Raw genomic sequence first — 24,279 nt, 5'->3', positions numbered from 1 at the left:
ATGGAGGCGTCGAGCAACGTGGCAAGCTTACAGTCTATTGCTTCGTTGAGGTTGCGTTCTATCCGCTGTTGCAGCTCAGTGAGGGCCTCACAGTTGACATTTCCTTCTGAAGTGTATGTTGGTGGTGCCGCTGTTGAGATTGGTTCGAGAGCTTTGCGCTTGTGCGGGGTTGGTTGTTGGGTGGTTTGCGGGCAGTCTATTGCAGGGACAGGAAGGATGTCTGCATTTTATGGTAAGTGTTTGTGTTGTGTGTCTGCAAGTTGTGATTTGAGCTTAGCGTTTCCTGCCTTGAGGTCTTGTATCTCAGCACGTAAGGATCGGAGCTCATGCATGAAGCTGTGCATGATACCGTCACTAACTGGTTGCTATAGGTTGTGAGGTGTGACCTGTGTGGGAGACAATGCTGGCCCAGCTTACCTTGGAGGGTGTGTCTTGCACTTTAACTGTGGTCGTTCGAAGGCTTGCGTTTCCTTGTTGCTGCGGTGGTGTTGAATCCGGTCCGCTCCGGGAGTGACTGCGTCCTTGTGACTGACTGCGACCTCGGGAGCGGCTGCGTCCACGAGACCGACTGCGTCGGCGTGAGTTGCTGCGTTCGGGAGCCTGCGGTTGTGGTGTCGACTTCGGTGTTGGCAGAGCTGAGTCTCGATTTGCTGAAGTCGATGACCCCGTCGCCTGGTCCGCTCCTTGCTGTCCCAGTCATAGGCGTTCCCATCGTCGTTGGAGTAGGAGGTGTGCTGTCTGGAAGCGGCAATGGCAGGACTTATCACCAGTCGGGTGGCCTTTGCCGCAGAACGCGCAGCAAGGGTGACAGGGGTGATCAGCCGGCGGATTTACTGTGTCACAGCTCTTGCATTTCTTCTGGGTTGGAGTGGGGCATACATCGGCTCTGTGGCCGACGGTCCCGCAGATGTCGCAGACCTCGATGCGCTTCTTATGTAGATAGCATTTGTATTCTGCTCCGCAGTAGTAGACATGCTACGGTACTTGCTTTCCGTCGAATACGATGAGCACTGAATTAGTACTGCCCATTCGTCGGGCCTGCAGAATCCTAGGGTTCTTCTTGTAAACGAGACTGTTGGTAATGTCTTCTTCTGTGTCATATGCAGGGATGTTATGTATGACTCCTTTGGCTGTGTCCTCCGGCGGTGTGACGTATGCTGTGGCTGTGTAGCGGACTGCTCCGATGGGGAGGCTGCGGATGCGGCAGTATTTTTCGGCGTTAGACATGATTGGCGTGCTAACTACAATGACGTTATTATCCGTGCATGAGCGGTAAATGTCGTCCTCTGCTTCTTTGGTTGTAATGCCCGTGATCTGTAGTATTGAGTCACGTATCTTGGCGTCTCCTAGTTTGGTCACGTTGAAACCGTCTCTTGGGCGGATGACGATGTTGATATCGTTCTTCGGAAGTCGTGGTTGCCCTGGTGCGCGTGGGCGTAGTGCAGACTGCTGGGTACTCTTGGTGCGTGCGCTTGCTGTTGCACGGAGGGAGCCATGTATGGGTAGGGATGATGCCTGCGTAGTCTGTCGTTGCTTACGGTGGCTGACAAGCAACCCTGCTTCAACGGTAACTTCTTCGGGGGCTATTTCCGTGCCCTCAACCTCTACTACCTCCATAATGAGGGGAGGGACTGCGCTTACTTGATCTCACGGGGATGCGAGTCGTTGGGCGAAGTCCTCCGGAGCCGAGACTGCGGCAGCGACGCCGCGCACCTTCGTAGCTGCGGCGCACCTGTCTCTCGGCCAGACGGAGCAGCTGAAGATCTTGTTAGGGTTAGCAATCTTGTGGTCGTAGAAACCCTTGTTCTGGGTCCCTGGCGTCGGGACTGGTCTTGATCGGTAGCTGACCGCTTCCGGAAACTGGTTCCGACGTTAGTGTAGGTCCAGCGGTGACTGTTTGGTCACAAGAGTTTGAAATATACGGAGCCCATACGAGGCGCATGCACTCCGTCAGCGTCGTCGTCGTCCAGCGGCAAGCACCAAGAGCATTTGTGGCGCAGCTTAGAAATGCGTGTGCTTGCATATATTTTAATTTATTTATTTATTGGAATACCTACATCGCTCTTATCGAGCATTACTTTAGGCGGAAGGGTGTACAGATATGGAATTCGAAGATAACTATTCAAGTTATCAACTATCCATTCCTGGAGGAGCCCATGTGATGTCGGTTCGATTGCATTCAGCATCTTAGAATTCTAAGAGAATATTTTTCTTTCTTTGTAGAGCAGCAGGCTAAACTAAACCGTAGTTCCTTTTTTTTCGAGCAGGTGATAGCCCGTTATGCGTACGCAGTAGTGATAAAAATAAAATATGCGGTACACATGTGCGGTGACACAGTTACGCAAGTTGGCGTTAAAGACGTTGATTGCAGAGCGCTACATACCGATTGGCGCATAAAGAATGACCCAAGATGGCATCAATGAGTTTCTTCAAACAGCGGTGCCTTCACGCTACCGCATTTACAGTGACCAATGGCAGCGTAAAAGATGTTCGTTGAAGAGCAGCACGTATGCAAACATTGGCAGATGCTCAGCGACCTAACTTGGCCCGATGGTGGTTTGGAACCATGTTCCTGCAACAAGGCATCCTGGTGCACTATCCACTCTACTACGGACTACCCACTTACCCAGGTAGGCCGAAAAACAGTTAGATACAAATATACGTATACGGATACACAGATACAAACATACACAGATGCATAGCCCCCAGTAACTGCATGAAGTACTCGAAGAATTCTAAGGCAGTATACCGTATTGAGCTCGACATCTGTCAAGCTATATCACTTCTATTGCCTCAAAGCAGAAATTCACAGAAAGTAGGGCTGCAGAAATCATAAACAGGGGTGAAACCGGGAATGGAGATTGAGTGAACGTTATGAATATGGGGCTCATTTCAGTTGGATGCGTTGCAAGTGTACCAGATGTTTCTTTTTGTTTAGAATGTCCAAAATTTTTAGCAGTTGCCAATGGTAGATAGGGCAATTCATCGCTTGGTATAAATAACTCGTTGAGGCGGCCATTAGTTCTACGAGAAATCAAAATACTGCCATAAAGGGTTATGGTATGTACGTTAAAATTTTATTTATTTAGCTTACGTCAAATGTTTAAATCGACGAATCATAGCTGCTGAGTTCGCAAGGGCTATCTACTTGGAAAGAAGTCTCTGGATTGCACCTCTTTCCACATATAAATTTTCAGAATGTCCCACGAAATGCATTGGTGTTCTGTTACTTTTGAGCTTCAGTGCATAAAATACCGTTTCTTTTTAATAATTATGCTTTTTTTAATCAACTAGTACATAGACCTCGTATAATCTGCTTAATGAATTCAAGGGTTTTTCATAAATTACAAATGTTATTGCCAAAATTTAGCGTTTCTGGTAAAACTATTAATTTATATGTGTTCTAGCCCTGTCACTTAATTTATGTAATGTTGAAATTAATTGCAGGAGTGTTACACTTCTATACAATCGCTTAGTCGCGTTTTTCTATGAGTGGCACTTCGATAATATAATTTACTGCTGTAACAACTTTCTTGTATGTTTGACAACTTATTATTGTTGTAACACGAGATTTTGTACATGTGATCCCTTAAATCCCACTCTGTAATGGCCCTATGGCCAGCAGTATCGTAAATTAATAAACAAGTGAAACCCCATTGCATTTCACCGGACATGTTGAAAATTATTATTTCAAAAGGGGTGCAGTCCTGAGAATTTATTCCAAGTAGAGACGCATTGTGAACTCACCGGCTATAATTCCGTAAGGTAAATTGTTAAAAATAGCGTAATTAATCTAATAAATTAAGGACGCATTTTGATTTCTCGTAGAACTAAGAGAAGCCTCCCTCTAGTAATTTAGATCAAGGGTCCTAACTGTGCTATCTGTCACAAGCAATATAACAAAAAATTGCACCTTCTAAAAATTACCCGCTATACCATTCTTAACAATAAGGCTCTTGAGTTCAATTCACCTATGCCAGAAACATATCCGATGGTTCAGCGTGACAGGTTCTGATTTTCTGCGTAAGTTTAAAACCGAAGTCCTTTAATGCGGAACTGCTAGTTAGATAGCCCGCTGCTGCACTCTAGCTATAAGTGTAGGCGCAGGCTGGTTCACTGGGTGCAAATGAAATAGACAGTCATCAGTTCAATGTCCTATAAGCGTTTTCGACAATAGGTACGATGCTTTGTTAAGCAGAACATTTCACTGTCGTCCAGCTATCCTGGCCCAATACAAATTGGTTAGAAAATGCAGGATTTCCCTTCAACTAGGAATTGAGATAGTACGTTTGCGCCAGAAAATGTGTTTATATTGTCCACGTTAGCATCAGGAGCTTTAACTGATTACTGCAGTTTCATGCTAATGCAATATTTTAGTAACGCTTTTTTTTGTAATTGTAAAACAATTTGGGTCTTTCATTGTTTAAGGTTGTGTGATCAGGAAAGTTCTTACGATAAACATATAAATTTCTGACTATGACAATATAAAACATCTAAAACTTCTTGTATTGAAAACCAAACCAATTTATATAGTTTCCGGACCCCTGCTTTCTTCGCAGTATTGGTGCCTGGTTGCGGCTCCTTGAAAATAAGCTGTGGACGGAATACCACATTGCGCAATAGACTACCAAATTGCAATGTGTAGTTTTGATAAGCATCTTCTAATTGAACAATAGAAATTTTATTTGGCAGGTGCATTTCATTTTTCTTGTTAACAATGCGCAGATTAACTCAGAGTGTACAGCGAGCAACGAAGAAGGTAATGTACGGGAAGCATTACAAAATAGTAGTTTGGCCCCTCCAATGAACCTCCCTAAACACTCTTATCTCATACTGACCTCATATTCAGGCAAGGTGCTACTGCAGTGGCCATAACCCCCTCCAAAGAGCGCTTGCTGGTGAGACGATGCAAGACGTTGGGGGGTCTTGGGCGGAGCGTAGTTTGGAGAAATGGCGTTAGGCCCAAACAAAAATTATAGATAATAATTATTATGTCGGCGTCAGCAGGCGAACCCAGCCGCGAGTGCATGCAGTGCGAGCTTGCGCGTCTCTGTTGCTGCGACGACGGCGTTGCCTTCACCAAGTTGCAGCTGCTAGGGTTGACTCCACCCAAGAGAGGAGGTAGTACCAACGATCTATATAATTCACGAGAACCATCGCTGTGCAACAAGTCAGCGCCCTGTGGCGTTCGTCGATAGTACAGGGTAGTCGTTCGAGTTGATGGAGTCCTGGCTTGGGCAAGGTGGTTCTACTGACGGGCCGCCATATGGGCTGGTTTGAGGCGTACAAGCGCAATGATGTCCGGTCGTTCATCAATGGAAATTACAAAGGTGCTTTTGTGGCCATCGAATCAGGTGTAAGGGCCAAGTAGAGCGGTGTAATGGGCTTATGATGGACGGAGCTGTCGTATAAAAATATTTGTTGCCGTGAGAATTTCCGGTGAAACGTAAGGCACTCGTCGTGCACGTGCGAATGTGGCGGATAAACAGGAATAGCGATTGGAACATGGTACGCAAACCCATAACATAATCCGTGGTTGAGGGCAGTACAGCTGCAGATTTCAAGTCGCGGAGCAGACGAAGGGTGGTGCGAAATGCAGATTGTACGATTGAGCACTCTAACCTCCGTATTAAGCAATGCAGCATAAGTCGAAGCCCATGCTCGACTTTATTTAAATGACGCCTGGCGTTAGGGTGCCCAAAGACGTTCGCTGCGTTTCTTTCGGCGCGTTCACGATAGGCGTCACTTAGATCAAGTCAAGCATGGGCTTCAATTTAAGTTGCGTTTCTGAATACGGGGGTAAGTCAGCTTTCAACGCCGTGCGTATGCCGAGAAGCTTTAGAGGTAGGTGCTGTACCCACTCTGGAGGCGAGTCTTGAGCTGTGAACGCAGTGTTCGGGTGACGATGTAAACGCTCAAGGAGGCCACTGGATTGTGGGTTTTAGGTTGTCTTAAGTCATATCGCGGTGCCTTGAATATGAAGCACTTGATTGAACAGGCCGACCTCAAATTGTTGACCGCAGTCTGCTATTATGGAAGATGGTCAAGGGAAGCCCGAAACGCAACTGGACAAGAAATTGGCCGCCATGATATGGACATAGACGTCCGGGATTGGCCTATCTTCTGGCGATCGTGTGTACCTGTCGAGGTAAGAAGGTAGCAATGACCTACGCAGGGAAGAAGTAGACCAACGATATCCAGGTGGACCATTCGCAGTGGCCATCAGGTGAAACGAAGGTATTTGATGGAGCTACAAGATAACGGTCTCTAACCCCGCAAAGCTCTAACGCCATTCCACGTCAAAGAAATTTAAAACAATTTGCTCACGCGTATTTCTGGCCACGGAGAGTATACTGGAATGAAGAAAGCAGCAAAATTATAAATGAGTAAAACTTAATTACTATGCTTTTACTTAATTATTGTTTTTTATGAACTATTCACAACTGAACATTTCCCTCAGAATATCAAAAAAGCTAGTACGGGCTGTACATTGAGCTTACAGCACTAAATCAGACTTTCCACGCATAAAATTCTACTTATCAAACATGATGCATTGGATTTTGTGGGGTTAAGTAGCCTTAGTGGATCGTCGAGGCTGGTAGTTCCTCGTGGTTGCTGGGCGAGAGAACGCTCTAAGGCGGGAAGATGGACAACTGAAGAAACGGTGTGGTCGGTGAACATGGCCACGGAAACCTCGCAGAAACGTTGGCGTATTCGCAACACATCAGCGGTGTCGGTCAGAGCCGGAGCCAACGAGATGGTCCATAAAAAGACGTGCCAATGACAGGCGCGCGACCTTGAGAATAATTGATAATTAGACAATTATGCTGCATCATGTCTCTTTAAATTACTTACCTTTTCTGATGTCTTTAAACACCAATTTTTATTTAGTGCGAAATGTGTGGCATGCTTCCAGCTCCTTGTTTTCGAGCATACTTTCGACGCAGATGGCCTCGGAAATGGAGTGTCAAGTGTCGGAGGCCACGCAATCACTTCAACAGGGGAAATTTGCCACTGTTTAAAAAAGTTTGGTGCTCAAAAAACGTAGACTGCCTTGATATAATTTTAATGCAGTTATTTCTACTATATATATCAGTTCATTCCCAAACGTACAGTACCCTGTTTTTTCAATTACTTTTCCAACGTCGGATATAAAGAAGTCATTACTTGAAAAAAGAATGGGACGTCTAGGGACATTGATTACATGTTCACTGATGATACCGCGTGATCGTCGCACCAAACTACAGGCTCCAACTGTGCAGCATCGTCCACATCAAAATATAGAAGCGCACGCAAACAATGCCAAAGTTCTGGGGGGGCCTACAATGCACGTATAAAGTACAAACTTTATGGACGTTCATGGGCATGTGAAACATTGTGCAATGTACGTTTGAAGTACTGCTTTTAGAGACGTTCCATGAAAATCCCAAATTTTCTCTGCTATACATCTGTTAAATGAAATAAATAGATGTTCATTGGAATTCCAAAAAATGTGATGCCATTGCATGTCCCTTACATCTATGTGCATGCAAATGATTTCCATAAGGCATCCCATTTTTTTCTGGATGTTTGGATTAATCCGGTACATCTATTGCATGTTTGTGGCTATCTGGGCATGACCTTGGCGACAGTGGATACGGAAACGAAATGCATGGAGGCAGTGCCCCTAATAAAAAGTGCAGAAACCACAGTGGAAGTTCTGCGTGGAATTTTCTGGCGTTTTGGCTTGCCACACACAGTCATCCCTGACAATGAGCCACTATATAACAGCGCAATGTCTGAAAGATTCTCCAAATATAACCACGCGCATCATGTTAACTCGGCTCTATATCATCCTCAGTCAAACGATTGGCCAGGCAAGCTGTGCACGCCATTAAGAGGAATCAAGAAAAACAAAGCCGGAAGTCTACTCAGTCGGATTAGCAAGTTCTTGCTGAGTTACAGGACAACGTCGACTCGAAAAGGAAAATCACCCGCCGAGATGCCATTCGGTTTCCAACCAAGGACTCATCTAAGTGTACAGTTTCAGAGGAGGAGGTGGCTGCACGGGATTCTACGGTGAATATAGCCGCGGTACCGACGCCGCAGTAGTTTCCTCCGGGCGCCCCTGCTTGGTGAGGAGTGTACAATCAAGCTGACCAGACATGGTTACCCGGCACGGTGACGTCAACGAGAGCTAGACGCTTGGTTATGGTGGACACGACAGGTGGATTATAGTGCCGTCACGTGGACCAAGTGCGACCACGGCACGCAATGGCAGAGTTAAAATAGGAACTTGGCACCACTAGGCCTCCAGAACACCACACCTCCCAAACGGATTCACCCTCCGACGACCAAACCTCGCAGCGTGACCAACCCTCAGCAGGGGAAGACGCCGACTCGCTATCGCACGTATGGCATGGTCCATCCCAATTTCCCAATTAGACACCCTCAAGAGAACCGACCGGCTCGGGACCTCCCAGGTGTTCTACGCGCACAAGACCTCCCAATAGACTAGGCTTATAAGGTAAAGAACGCGTCGTTGTTGCTTAGTGGCTATAGTGTTGGGCTGCTATGCACGAGGTTGCGGGATCGAATCCCGGCCACGGAGGCGGCAGTTCGATGGAGCCGAAATGCGAAAACGCCCGTGTACTTAGGTTTAGGTGCAACAGAAAAAACCCCAGGTGGTCGAAATTTCCGGAGTCCCCCCCTACGGCATGCCTCATAATCAGAAAGTGGTTTTGGCACGTAAAACCCCACAATTTAATTTTAATTTATGAGGGAAAGGAATATAGAGCATCGGGGCCGTAGATGTAGAATATCCGCCTCGCATGCAAGAGGATCGTAGCTTGAATCCGGAGGCTACGAAGTTTTCCACCGGATTAAAAAAAAATGAAAATCCGCGTGTTGAAAAAATTGCATCAACAGGCCCTGAGTGCGGCCTGATTCCGGTGACCAGAAGCGGTAACGCACTCCCTCGCCAGAGCAGGATTGGCCACCCTCGTCCAGTACTTCGCCACAATCTCCTATATGAATACAACACTCAAACTCCGGCCCTCAGTCCCCAGCAGCTGCGAAGCAACTGACCATGGCGGTGGTCAGACATGCGGTTCAGCCGAGGGTGCTAAGACTCCCTGGTTCGGGACAGGCCGCCATTGGAATCTGAACCTGGCGACGTTTAACTCTAATGCGTTATCTAGTGAGGCGAGTCTAGCAGTGTAATTGGAAGAATTAGCCGGCAGCAAATGGGATATCACAGGGCTCAGTGAGGTTAGGAGGACAAAAGAAGCATATACAGTGCTAAAAAGCGGGCACCTCCTGTGCTACCGAGGCTAGCGGAGAGACGAAAACTAGGAGTCGGATTCTTGATTAATGAGGATATAGCTGGTAATATACAGGAACTCTAAAGCATTACCGAGAAGGTGGTATGTCTAGTTGTGAAACTTGTTAGGAAGTACAAATTGAAGGTCGTACAGGTCTACGCCCCTATATCCAGTCATGATGACAAGGAAGTCGAACGCTTCTATCAAGATGTGGAATCGCCGATGGGTAACGTCAACACAAAATACACTATACTAATGGGCGACTTCATTGTCAGGATAGGGAAGAAGCAGGCTGCAGATAAGTCAGTGGGGGAATATGGCACAGGGCATGGGAATAGCTGGCGAGAGTTATTAGTAGAGCTTGCAGAACATAATAATTTACGCATAATGAATACCTTCTTCCGCAAGCGGGATAACTGAAAGTGGACGTGGAAGAGCCCGAATGGCGAGACTACAAATGAAATAGACTATAACCTGCGCTAGCCCTGGCATCATACAAGATGTGGACGTGCTCGGCAAGGTGCGCTGCGGTGACCATAAGACGGTAAGAGCTCGAATTAGCCTAGACTTGAGGAGAGAACGGAAGAAACTGGCACATAAGAACCCGATCAATGAGTTAGCTCAGGAAGATGGCCTTAGTGTTGAAGCAATGAATGTGCATCTTATGTGAACGCATCAATGAATGTGAATCTTATGTGCCTCATTAAGAAGTGTGTAGTAGAAGTCGGTGGTAGCTTCGTTAGACAGGATACCAGTAAGCTACCCGAGGAGACGAAAGATCTGATTAAGAAACGCCAAAGTATTAAAGATTCTTACCCTACAGCTAGAATAGAACAGGCAGAACTTTCCAACTTAATCAAGGAGCGCAAGATAGCGGACATATCCAAGTACAATATGGACATAATTCAGCATCCTTTCAGGAACGGAGGAAGCCTAAAAGCATTGAAGAAAGAACAAGAAATAGGCAAGAATCGGATGTGTGCGTTAAGAGACAAAGCCGGCAATATCATTGCTAACATGGATAAGATAGTTCAAGTGGCTGAGGAGCTCTAGCGAGATTTACGCAGTACCAGTGGCACCCGCAACGCTAATGGAAGAGAGAACAGTCTAGAGGAATTTGATATCCCACAAGTAATGCCGGAAGAAGTAAAGAAAGCCTTGGGGGCTTTGCAAAGTGGGAAGGCAGCAGAAGAGGATCAGATAACGGCAGATTTGTTGATGGATGGTGGGCAAATTTTTCTAGAAAAAGTGGCCATCCTGTATATGCAATGTTTCATGACCTCGAGTGTACCGGAACGTTGGAAGAATGCCAACATAATCTTAATCCATAACTAAGGGGACACCAAACACTTCAACAATTATAGACGGATCAGGTTACTGTCCGTTCTCTACAAAGTATTTACTAAGGTAATCGCAAACAGAATCAGGAACACCTTAGACTTCTGTCAAACAAAGGACCAGGCACGATTTCGTAAAGGCTACTGAACAATAGACCACATTCACAATGTCAATCCGGTAACAGAGAAATGAGCGGAATGTAACCAACCCTTAAATAATAGCATTCATTCATTTCGACAAAGCGATATATTCAGTCGAAACCTCAGCAGTCACGCCGGCATTACGGAATCAGGGTGTAGACGAGCCGTATGTAAAAATACTGAAAGATGACTACATCGGCTTCCCAGCTACCGTAGTCCTCCATAAAGAAATAAACAAAATCCCAATGAAGAACGTAGTCAGGCAGGGATATATGATCTCTCCAATGCTATTTACTGCGTGTTTACAGGAGGTATTCAGAGACCTGTATTGGGAAGAATTGGGAATAAGAGTTCATTGAGAATACCTTAGTAACTTGCTATTCACTGGTGATATTGCCTTGCTTAGTAACACAGGGGACCAATTGCAATGCATGCTCATTGACCTGGCGAGACAAAGCAGAAGGGTGGGTCGAAAAATTAATCTGCAAAAAACTAAAGTAATGTTTAACCTTCTTGGAAGAGAACAGCAGTTTACGAGAGGTAGCGAGGCCCTGGAAGTAGTAAGGGAATACATCTACTTAAGGCAGGTAGCGACCACGGATCCGGATCATGACACTGAAATAATAAGAAGAAGATTGGGCTGGGGTGCGTTTGGCAGGCATTCTCAGTTAATGAACAGTAGGTTGCCATTATCCCTCAAGAGAAAAGTGTATAACAGCTGTGTCTTACCAGTAATCACCTACGGGGCAGATACCTGAAGGCTTACGAAAAGTGTTCTACATAAATTGAGGACGACGCAATGAGCTATGCAAAGAAGGATAATGGGTTTAACGTTAAGGTACAAAAAGAACTGATTGGGTTAGGGAAGAAACGCGAGTTAATGACATCTTATTTGAAATCAAGAAAACGAAATGTGCATGGGCAGGGCATTTACTGTGGAGGGAAGATAACCGGGGGTCATTAAGCGTTGCGGAGTGTATTCCAAAGGAATGGAATCGTAGCAGCGGGCGGCAGAAAGTGAGGTGTACGGATGAGATTAAGATGTTTGCAGGAAAAACATCGCCACTATTACACACGACCGGGGTAGTTGGAGAGGTATGGGAGAGACCTTTGCCCTGCAGTGGGCGTAGCCAAGCTGATGATGATGATGATGATTACAAGGGAAAGGAAGTTCCGTGTCCCGTAATCGGATGCCCGTTGATCGCACAAAGTGCGCATACTCGACCGTATGCGCACTGTATAAAAGCAGCCACGCTATCTGAAATAAGCTATTCTTTGGCTCGCGCCTACTGCTTGTGTTGCTGTCGCATTACTACAAGCGTGTGCACTGTACGCATGCAGGAAACACGATAGAGGTAAACATGTAACACTTCATATAAAAAACAACTTTTCCTGTTTTTATTTTAGCGCACGAAACCTTGCCTGTTAGCAGTGATTTCTTATTGGGCACACATAGCGCATATTTCTGCGATAAAGGTTGGTCTGAGAAGTCTCAACACCTGTATACCCATAATATCACCGTCTCAACCTTTTCACATAAGAAGACCGTGTTCGGTGTGCCTTCTATGAAGTTAAGTGAAGTGGCTGTGTACGGTTTAAAAGAAATAGAAGACAAACTTGGGCTGCTGCATTTTCATGAACGAAAGTGTTTATTCATATGCGCGGTATTGTGCTTTTACACTGTTTTCATGCTGTTCGTTTCCTCTAGCATTTCGGAGAAAGAGCGAGGGCTCCTTATTGAAATGTCAGATTAGCTATCATATTTTCACCTACATTCCACTCTGCAGTGATGTGATGTAGGAGAAGAAAGAATTGCGTTTGGTATAAATTTGTGCCCGATCATGAATGGTGGTTGTATGCTCCTATTATGTCTATTTTTTTCAAACCTGAGAGTCTCGTTTTAGTGCGCACTGTTTTACATGGCGTTATCCTCGCAGCAATGTAAGACAATTTCCTAGTGTGACTGACGGAGAAAACAACTCTTACCATTTTATTTTGTCTAAGCGACCCCTGCGCAAATAGAAGACGGCCGATTGCTTGCGGTACAATAAGTTGCCGTAGAGATGTGCTACTCGCACATTATGCCCAAATTGGCTGATGCTATCGAGGTCTTAACAAATAGTGTCTTTAAACTATACTTGGAGTGACATGTGTAAAAACCAAAATAGCATTGTTATGTATGTGATATTGCAGCATGTGAATAACGGCAACATTCAGATTAGGTACATGAAAAAGTTAACAGAAGCGGCGTGCAAAGTTAATCCTTCCAGCCACTTTAAAAGGAACATTGTGTGCCCAGCTCACGTCAGTCCATAATTCTCTGCGATGAGCAGTAAAAAAGGTATGCGGCAGCTGACTTTTAATTTTAACCACGCCCATGTAGGCCCCTGCGCTGCACCCGTCGTCATGTGCTTGTTCAATACTCTGGCGTTAAAAATGCAGGGGCAATAAAATATCCCTCCTCTGAAGGGCCGGTTCCATTGTGTTATAATTGTGTAGTTATATTGCCTGAAGGGCTAGATATTGTGCTATTTATACTGCTATGTCCTATTTCGTCGTTCTTGTCAAATCTTGCCCTTCACTTCTGGTGGCGCAGTCATGGTGATCACTAATAACTGGCTTGTTGAGCATCTAGGCAAAACAGTTATGAAAAAGAAAAAAAAACTTTGTTCACACTCTAATAATAGGTCATCCTCAGATGCTTCGACACAATTACCATGATAGACATGATGAATTCCTGCAGACAATAACGCTAGTCTGTAGAATTACTGTAGATGTTTTTAAGCTGTCATTGTGTACTGCAACAAACATTAGAAAACCACTAACTTAAAGACTGTTATTGTATGTATGTTTTGTGACGATCACAATTTCCCCAATAAATAATGGTGATGTCAGCAATCGCATAACGTCAACAACGCTCGGACACACACCGGTTATAGCTCACTAAGGTGTGTAAAGCATAGTATACATATTTGTTTTTACTATGCCAGTAGGTAGACTACACCAGTATACCAGACTATTAAAGTGACTTCTTTGAATCAACTGTGTGACAGATTCAAATGCACTAGGCTTGTATCGATCCAGCCCCAAATGCACTACGCGCGTTATACATATAGCAAGACAAGCTTTGTAATATAACCAGCAAGCACGAGGGCAAATACTTTATTGGCTCTGCTTGGGAAAACGCTGCAAACGGTGGACCAACCGATAAGGAAGCGCCAGAGTCCAAGGTCATTCGGAAGATAGGCCTTCGGGACCGCTGCCAAATAGTCATTCGCCCGCAGACAACAGACATTGGCCTCGAAACAACACCGGAAAGCGCTAAAGACGCGAAAACGACGCGTCGCACGTCACGTCTGTTAAGTAGACAGCAATTAAATTCAGCGCTGCATATCTGTTGATCACTGTTGCTGGGAATAATTTTTTCTAACTGGCATCCCGAATGGTTGACGGCGCGGTGTTTCTTTTTCTAGAGATCAAATAATATCACTCACGGCTGAGTCACAAGTGTGTTTTCTAAATTCTTTATTTCATTCATTTTTTATATCCTAATACACCACTTTTATTATGCTGGAGACAAAATCAGCATTAGCGACCATCTCACAATGTTAGCCCGCATGTGGGTGTGTCAAATAGCTCCATATTAGGCCGCCGCCATGATACATTCAATCTTCATCTGATCTAACTCCGTAAATCACATATCCATACACCACGTCGAATCTTACAAGAGGAGACACCTTTCCTGATTGTTGTGCTTCTTCATTGGGAAAGCTGCGACAGTTTGCGTCCCTTCCTAGTGCAGAACGCCGCAGAAAACAATGCAAAGGTGTTCTGTATACAGCATGTGCTGTATACAGCAAGTAAGGAAACATTACTTTCAGAAGGCCTTAGATATGATATGACCGCTTAATTTGCTTCTGCGAAGAGTTTCGCACATTTCATATTTACTGCGTTCATAAGTGTAAGCATTATAAAGTGGAGTTCCACACATTGAAAGGAGTATAAAGTTGCAGTGACGCAGTGGGTTACCGAGAGCTTCTTCAGTCACCCAGAGCATACAGAAGGAACGGCCTGAAAGTAATAATAGAGAAAAAGAAATTTGAGAAACGTGTTGCGTGACGTTTCTCAACAGGCGCCCTAGACGAGAGCTCTTTAAGAGTGCGCCATATTATTGTCAGCTACAAAAGTAATTTTCGCGACAATATGTATGATGAGGATTATACGTGGTTGTTAATATTTATATACAGTAAAGCTTTAGTTTCGATTTTCTTTTGTTGTCGCTGCTGCTGGCAACTGTGAATGTGCTGCTTTGAAGTCAACAGCTTGGAAGCATTTCTCGCTGAATCAGCGCGAAATGTGTCCCCATTTTTTCCCTTAAGTCATCGTCCAAAAATACCACAAATTATGTTTTGAACCGACATCAAAAGGGGCATGCCGAACGCCACGTTCTTCATAAAAAGTCTCGTAAAATGTAAACAACAAAAGAAAATTCTGTTTGACATTTTTAAATCTATCAATAAATATTTATAGCTTCTTTCCTTAACTTTCCGTAGAATTTATATGCTTGTTATTATAATTTCCGTCGCTTCTCCTAGTTATTGTTGATCATTTCAATGTTATCGCCTGGGCGTTGGTTGCCCTGATTCTTCTAGATAGCTCGTGCAGCTTCATTGGCTTGTTAACTGGCTCTACAATCACGCACTCAGTGACAAAGCTAGTACAGCGAATGTTCCGTTTCGGTGGCTATGACTGTGAGTTCTGCTGCTTGAAGCTTTTGTGGTTACGTTTCAATTACGCGTATACATATAGCCACTATATAATTTAGCGAGAGCCGTCGCCCTACCCCAAATGGTACCCCAAATGGAAGATGACCGCTTGGGTCAAGCGGGGACTTGGAGTTCAGTTTTAACCAGTGGCCAGATTCTTTTTTGTAACTTTCGCCGTAATGAAGAATTGATATTTCATGTTACCTTAAGCCTGCCGATCTTTCCAGCAAATACATATTCATCTGCGCTTTCACTCTGTTCATAATTATGTTTAGCAGTCTGCTCAATGGAGCTGGTTGGTTATTCTTTATAATAAAAACAAGAACATCGCAGCACCGGACGAGCGAGTAAAGAGCACAGGAGAGAGCGCTCTGTCCTGTGCTCTTTACTCGCTCCCCCTGTGTTGCGCTGTTCGTGTTTTTATTATAATAATCTTATACCCACACCACTTTTTGTGTCAAGCAAGTCGGCGGCTATCGCATATCTTAGTTTGTTATAATTCCCAAAAGCCAAAGTAAATTTTATGAAGGCAAAGTTTATCTTGAACAGTAATTTTTCTCCTTTTACACCTTAAAATTATACATGGGAAAGCTATAGACCTACACCATGCAATACCAAGATGCAGAGGTGATGTCGCCAGGAGTGACTTTCGCACGTTGAAAGCCGCCGTGCCCCCTCAATGGCGGCTGCGCTTTCGAGACTGCGTGTGCGTTCCGCAGTTGTACACTGAAGGAGACACATTAGGCCACCGAGCTGCGTCGTAGTCGGTTGGTCCTAAATAATTAGTAGGTTTAAGCTTGCATAGTTTCCTCGTGCTGAAGCATTGGGGTGCCGAAATCGGCAAAAGTTGCATGTCGACGCCTGCTGATCAATCATGGGCCAAATACTTCGTGTCAGTTGAGCTTCTGTGTTATATGGCGGGGCGTGCATTAGCCAAGAAGGGGGCTTAGATTTGTTAACAACGTGTCGTTCCAATTTCTGATCACTGTGGGAATTCTGCAAAGGAATTAGCTTTCAATGTAGGTGTAACGAACAGATGTGCGTGTAAGCACATCACATATTAGCTGTGTAGAAATCCTAGCACACAGCCACATTCAGAGGCTGTATGGTCACAGCGGCGTTAAATGTAGTATGGATGTTATAAACGCGCCTAGGCGCGGTAAGAAATTTCCAAGCGCGAAATAAAGTGTGAATTGTTCCTTTAGGCAAGCGCGAATGAAAGCGGCATTTCAGCAATGTTTTCCCCATAGGAATCGGAGTCACGCGGTATAATCCGGCGTCTGACCTGTCCAAAGAACCACCCAGATGATTTCTCTGAAAATTCTGATCGGACGCCACACGAACAACGCATTTCTCGGATATCGTCGTGCAATGGCCGCAGTGATAGGACGGCCGCGGGCCAAGGGCGCTGATTGCGAGGTCCTACGGAGCCGGTGCCGCCGTTCTCACCGATTCCATCACCAGCAGAGCCGATCGCTTCTATGGCAGCTCATGGATGCATGTAAATCAGCTACAGTTTATTTTTCACATGAAATGGCAAATAAAAGAAGAAAATTATGTTGAATGTGTGATTGTTCCGTAAAGGAGCGCCTAGTACTAAACCAATGCGGTGATCCTGAGCAACGATCCGACGGCGTTTCGTCTCGCAGACGGAAAGCGAATATCGAACGTCTCGGCGAGGCGGCTCGGCTCTCTTGCACGTAGTGCGTTTCTTTTTCTATTTGGTACAAAGACATAAATAAGACCATTTTTAGGCCGTGGTAATTGGGTTCTCAAAAACAGGGGAACTATGATGAGCAGCCGCCAGATTGCAAGTGCCATCGGCAGTGTCTGCGGCGTTAAACGAGCTAGGCCTACCGTCTCGATCGGCCGTATTTCAATGGCGACGAAATGGTAAAACACCCTGTACCCTGCATTGGAGGCATGGTAAAGATTTCCGAGTAGTTATTATACTGGGGTCTCACCAAACCCTGTGCGTCCGTTTCAATTCGTGTTGGTTAGCGTATGAAACCCTGCCTTTAAGAATACATGTAAAAACTGCGGTATAACTCGTCTCCTGTTGTTTGTCGATGGTAATGCAAATAGGAATCGAGAATTGTAGCGATATCTCACGATCCTGACGTCATGTTTACTTACCACGTGCAGGGCAAACTATCAGAAATTCATTGCTTTGGCCGTATGCCACCTACTCCGATATCATCCCGCTTTGCTATGGCACTCGCTTGCCAAATCGGACCATGGGCATAAAGCCATGATGACGACAGCATGACGCAGACGCAGTCACAATGGAATTATGCAGAAGCAATGATACACGTCGAAAGACAAAAACGTATATTGACGATGGCATGACGACAGTGACATAATTTTATTTAATTTATTTCGATGGTAAAACGACAACTTGAACGCAACACATGAGGAAAATGAGGTGACAACGACTGCATGACGACGGTGGTCGACAACGGTTGGACGGCAACCAGATGAAGAATCGGCAATGTCGCGATTGCACACACAAAACGGCCTGACGATGACGAGATAGAAACGAATGCATTAGAGAATCTTTGGGACGACCACGCAATAATGACCATGGCATGACAATGATATTATGCTGTATAAATGCACACTGTACGATATTACGCTATACAACGTCATTACGCTAAGCATAATCACGACTGAATGATGACAACACTATTACATAGAATGAAGAAAAATCAATGACGTCGGTCAATTGATGAAGAAGGTATGATGACGACGGCTTGACAATAACGCGATGACATTACAAAAATGATGACAGTGGTGAAACGACAATGGTATGATGATAATGGCATGACGAGGGTTGCATGTCGCAGTTACTATGATTACGTTGAAACAAATCAGATGTCTGGCCGACGACGAAATGACAAAGAATTGCTGACGACGACTGCATCACAATGATGCAGTGACGATGGTGTCATAGCTACGACATGATGAAAATGGTGTAACGATGAGTGTATCACGACAATGGCGTGACGAGGACTGTATCACGAAGCCTGCATGCCGGCGATGGTGTCACGACGACGGCATGAGAAAAGTAGGATGACGCAAGTCGAGTAACAATGACGCCACGATAAAGATGCATTACGGCGACGGTCTGGCGATATAGACGTGATAGTGAATGTCCCACGGTTGAATGACGACCGTTTTATTACAACACAATCAAGAAGAAAAATTGGACTTCGATGGACCGACTAAGGTAGTATGACGAGGACTGCACGATAGCAATGGGATGAAGTTACTGAAGTAACGACAGTGATAAAATGACAGCGTGCCGACAATCGTGCGATGTGGATAACGTGAATAGAGTCGGATGACAAAGCTACATGATGACCACACAACGACCTCCACATCATCGCGACCCCGAAAACATACCAACTGACCCCAAGCTATTAGGCAAGTTGACCCCGGGGTTAGTGTGGTACGAGGGACGACGGCCGCAGGAAGAGAGTCTGATCCCAACGCTGGAATCACGACAATGTAATGACCACGACGGCACCACTAGGGCAGCATGAGAACAAATGCATGATGACTGTATGGTAACGATGATGTGACGACGACAGCATGAAGAGTGCCAGATGACAAAACTGAATTTACGGCGATCAAATGATCACGAAGACAGCACGACCATGAGCCGATGCCTAGTGTTGTTGTTGGAAACTTCTACTGGGAGGGAAAAGAAGGCGCGACGACGACAGCATGACGAAAGTAAGATAGTACAAAGGTAAAATGATGACAATGGGACGACCACTATGCGTCACGACCAGGCGTACATTCCGAGTGGCCCAAGCAGGTAGACAACTTGGGCCACTGGGACTGCGCAAAAGAATAGATAGATAGATAGATAGATAGATAGATAGATAGATAGATAGATAGATAGATAGATAGATAGATAGATAGATAGATAGATAGATAGATAGATAGATAGACAGATAGATAGATAGATAGATAGATAGATAGATAGATAGATAGATAGATAGATAGATAGATAGATAGATAGATAGATAGATAGATAGATAGATAGATAGATAGATAGATAGATAGATAGATAGATAGATAGATAGATAGGCAGGAAGATTCAAACTGGGTGAAGTAGGCAAAGAATACTATTCGCATTAATACACTTTAGAGCGTATGAGCGGAAGCGCCGAATGTGTCGAGCCCATGCGACGTCGCTAGGAGCTTAGAATATATCGACGCCACCTACTTTTCTATGCAAACATGGTGTAGGTCTATAACAAAGCACACACGATTACGACAAAGCGTATATATAAATTGAATGTTGTTCTCAAAGTGCACCATAGAGGTTTCTCAATCAAAAGAATTAGTACTTCGTTGCATCGGTTACCACGATATTGTCCAACATACATCTTATTTTTGCTGGTGACTGAGTTTCCCTTCCTTACCATGTCATAAAGTTCTCAATGAGCGATTACTTGATAACTGTTCTCATTTCCTCTTCACCCAGTGCCGATCAGCAAACCGGCCAGAGTCCTTGTTACCCTCGCAGTTTTTCAGCTATCATTCATTCCCCCCTCATGAATGTACGCACGGTTCGATAGCGCAGGTACATCACTAATGCAGGAGAACACCACGAAATACTCTGGCAAGTGACAGGGGTGGAGCTACTCCATCATGATTTGGTAGTTGAAAACGGCGGTAGCAGTCGGCCTTCTCCACTTCAATAGACTAAACTATTATGCCCAGCTATTAGGTCTCTTAGGTATCTTAGGCTATGATGCGCTACTATTATGTCTCTAAAACACTATAAAATATACACAGTGGGTTTTCTGACTTTATAATTGTCCCTACATCTTTATTTCGCATAGAAAGAAAGAATAGGTCTTACCAAAGGTACCATAATATCCGATGATTAGGCATCTGTTATCAGCGAAGAGAACTGGATACTTGTGGTCGCGAGCGAAAAGATGCACTCCAATGGGTGCTGTCGAAAATGCGAAAGTTGAAATCGAGTCAGGCTTTCTTGACCGGATAGGATAGGTTGTAAAAATGATAATATTACTTGTATTTCTCTAATAAAGTGCTCCCTTCCTTGGGGAGTAAAGGCATTAATCCACGGCCATTCAAAGATAATAAGTTATGGAGCATGTCATTTTGAACTGCTAAGACAACTTCGCACTAGCCTAGAGATTTTTTTCCGAGTAAAAGTGTACACATTTCTGCTAAGTCAAGAGGCATAGCATGCTAGTATACCTACAACGCATTCTAGAATACTTTGTTACCGGAGACAAACAGAGCGGTCCAATTCTGGCTGCGACAGGCAAAAGGGAAGATCTGTTGCAAAGGAGTAATCGCACATTTCTAGCATACTGGCCCATAGGCGTAGTTGTAGTGGCATATTATCACAATTTATTCAGCACAAACGCTTACAAGCATTTTGTGCGAGATGAGCTTTCTTCTCGCATTATAAAAATACAAAGGATTGTGTGGTAAACATATGTACCTACCATTGCTTACACCAACACCTAAGTATAATGTGGTTTGTCACTGCAGTAATCCTTCAGTGTACTCTGTCGTTAATCTGCGCCACAATATGGCATTAACAACGCGAATGAATCCCGCTAACCTGATATTTTGTAAATTGAATACGCATACAGATAGTTTACACATAAGACGAATCTAGAGGCAGGTATACTATTTCGATGTATTTCTTGGCAAAGGAAAATTGAAACTTAAACTTAGTGGTCATAGACAACCTTACATGATGTCTTCAGGCGGAGTTGGCGAAAGTGCAATGCCGTTATCAACGCAAGAAATTTTAGAGGAACTTGCGGACAGAGTACGAGTGCATTACATTGGCCCTAAGCTCCAACCCCTGAGCGGTTGTCGGTGCCAGTGTGGCGATCTTCTTGGTATGAATGCTCGGTGACGGCTCTACGCATTCCAACTAATGAACAGAGCCGAACACAAACTCTCTGTCTTGAAATTGCTCTGCTACTGCCTTTGCATTTTGAAATAAGCTTAAGCATTTGCTGTAAAATTGAGCTCCGGTAATTAGACCTTGGTTAATTTGATTGTTGCCTAATTTGACCACGCTGGACAGCTGGTCGAACAACCAGGCATTGCTATGGAAGGAAAAATATTTTAGTTCAAATAAGAAATCTTGATGCGTACCCTAATTCAATCACCGACTAGCCACGAAGCCCCTCAGACACGAGTCGAATATCATAACCTTGAAAGCCCAATCAATTTAGCAGATGATGTTACCACTTTCCGTCGTGTGATGCTGCTTATATAAGTCATTTGTTTTCTTTGATCAGCTGACGATCCATTCGCCCATGAAGCGCTGTGTCGTGTTATGCGTTGCCAGCTTATATATATGTCGGCGCTTTTCGCCTCACATGGTTGAAACGAGCTTTCACACCAAAAAACAAAAAACACATTGCAAACCACGCCAAAGAATAAATACAGATTTGTAATCGCTCATAATGCTGATGTTTATTAATTCTACGTGTTGGATAATTCGACGAAATTATGCAATAGCGCAAAGGTACAATCACCGTGAGCCGACGATGTGACTGCAGCAAGAAGATGAATATCTAACAATCCGTTCAACATATGTTTGCTCTTGCGAAAAGTTTTGCCGATGGGCTTGCCCATTAGAACGATATATTACCGTTATATGCTTCTTTAGGCAAACTCTGGCACTGGAATACTTTGCGAACAATGTACGTGCGAGTCTATGTGTAACCGACCACATGAAGTGAGCATCGCCTAAAGGTATACATGTATTGTCTCACGACGCAATTAGGAAGGGTAATTCAAATAACAGGCCAAAGAACATGAACTTCAGCTAAAGGAACTTTTTAGTGGCAGTAACAGTTGCTATTGAATTGCGTATGACCGTGGCCTATCGCGTGGAGTAATTGGGCGGTAAATCGCAAGCGTTATACAACCAGACATCTGGCTATCCGTTTGACTCATGACCGCAAGGTATGCGATATTCATTATGTCTGGGAGATAAGGAGCTCAAGAAAAGAATTGCGTACATTTGTTGGTGCCCTACTGGATAGTGCTGAGTTTCGTACGTCTTTGAAGAAGAGCGATCGAAATTGATTAACGTGGCTGGAAAGATTTTTTCCATCCAAGGGCATATTTACGGATATTGTGGTGCTACATGCTAGTTTGTACATAGTGCAAAAAGCCTTGAGACCGTAACATGACGCAGGGCACACACAAGTGCTACATGCGTACTGTAAAAGCCCCTGCATGTGCCTGCCATCTTGTCCCTCTCATCATTTTTGGCCTAAGTAACTGGCTGCTATCCTGATTTGTGATGTAAAGCAAACCCAGAGCTCCAAAGCAATCAATGAGGCATTCTGCAGACTACAAATCCACAAGCCAGGGCGGGCACTTTAAAGAAAAATACGCGCGCAACTGCCAATATAAAATGAGGTTTACCAGTAGGTTTGTCAGAAAGCAATTATTGCACCTCTTACGGCCAACCCAATTATTAATTTGGCAGTTTGTTGCGCAGGTAGTGCATAAGTATTTCACATAGGATATATACGATCTTTCAAATTGCCGCAGGTTCCTTTTACAGCACTACTCATGCAGGGGTGTCGACATTTGAATGCAACGGCGAAGACTACATATTGGATCAAGTTTTGAATTGTTCACCATATTTATTGGGGTATTCAGCCAACAAATAGATGCGTGAAATAATGGAAGTGCCTAAAAACTGCGTCCCTCAATGGCGAATTTGAGCATGCAGGGTGGCACGGCATCTTGTCAACCATGCTCAGCCCCTGCTGATATACTACTGCTACTACGGGTGGTTCTGCGGCCGATTCGTTACGGATATTCGCGCTTGAACTCCAATTTCACGAAAATCAGACTGGTGCTACGCATAGCCAAAACACCGCTTCCTACCAAAGGATTTCCTTGTACATGGTACTTTGAATACAGGGGTTGAGTACTAAGGTGAGGTGTTCCAAGGGGCAGTGAAAGCCCTACCGAGAGGCAGTGAATGCCCCACAGAAGTCGTGGACTTAGGATCCTCCCCTCTACCCACCGTCCCACCGCCTGCGGGCGAAGCTGAAGGAAAGAAATAAAGGCAACGTCACCGTGCATCTCATTTTTTTAATAATTTAATTCCTCCTGCTCCTTACGGCATTCCTAGGAATAGTTAACATTGCACAGCCTATCCACATACCTATTACAAACAAAAATTGTAAACCTCAGTTAACTATTGTGCTAGCGCAATGGCTTGTAGATTGCAGTTGTTTGTGGTTCAATCGCTTAGCTACATATCAATACAAACAATTTTGTTCTAGCATCGAACACTGTTGAAATATACTAAAAGCGACAGCGTGATACGTTTCAGTCTCAAATAATATTCTGAATAGCACGAAAATGCCTTCTTGTAGTAGCTTGTGGGAGAGACAGATGAAAGACATATTGCGTTTATCTTATGTATATACACTCTTAGTCAGCGCTTATGACGAGGATAGTAGATCAACATTTTGACGCTTATAAATGACTCAATCCAAGTGGCCTACTGCGTATGCGGCCTATTTTAAGCGACTCTTGCATATGCCGCCCGCACGTAAACAGCTCGGCCCCTTTTCTTGGAGAGAAGGGCGTCTTGGAAGATGTCACGCATAACCCCAAACTTCTAGGCGGTATTTCAGATCAATTCTGTTTGCGGTACTAAGTGCCTAAAATATTATACCGCTCAGG

At 44.5% G+C, this 24,279-nt stretch overlaps 1 pseudogene; it reads right to left on the bottom strand.

Annotated features, from left to right (window-relative positions):
• Window positions 1-696: 696 nt before the first annotated feature.
• LOC126535447 (uncharacterized) lies at window positions 697-1,617 on the bottom strand (annotated as a pseudogene).
• Window positions 1,618-24,279: the final 22,662 nt, after the last annotated feature.

This window comes from Dermacentor andersoni, chromosome 7, assembly GCF_023375885.2.
Source record: "Dermacentor andersoni chromosome 7, qqDerAnde1_hic_scaffold, whole genome shotgun sequence".
NCBI lineage: Eukaryota > Metazoa > Arthropoda > Arachnida > Ixodida > Ixodidae > Dermacentor > Dermacentor andersoni.
This window is presented reverse-complemented; position numbering and strand designations above follow the sequence as displayed.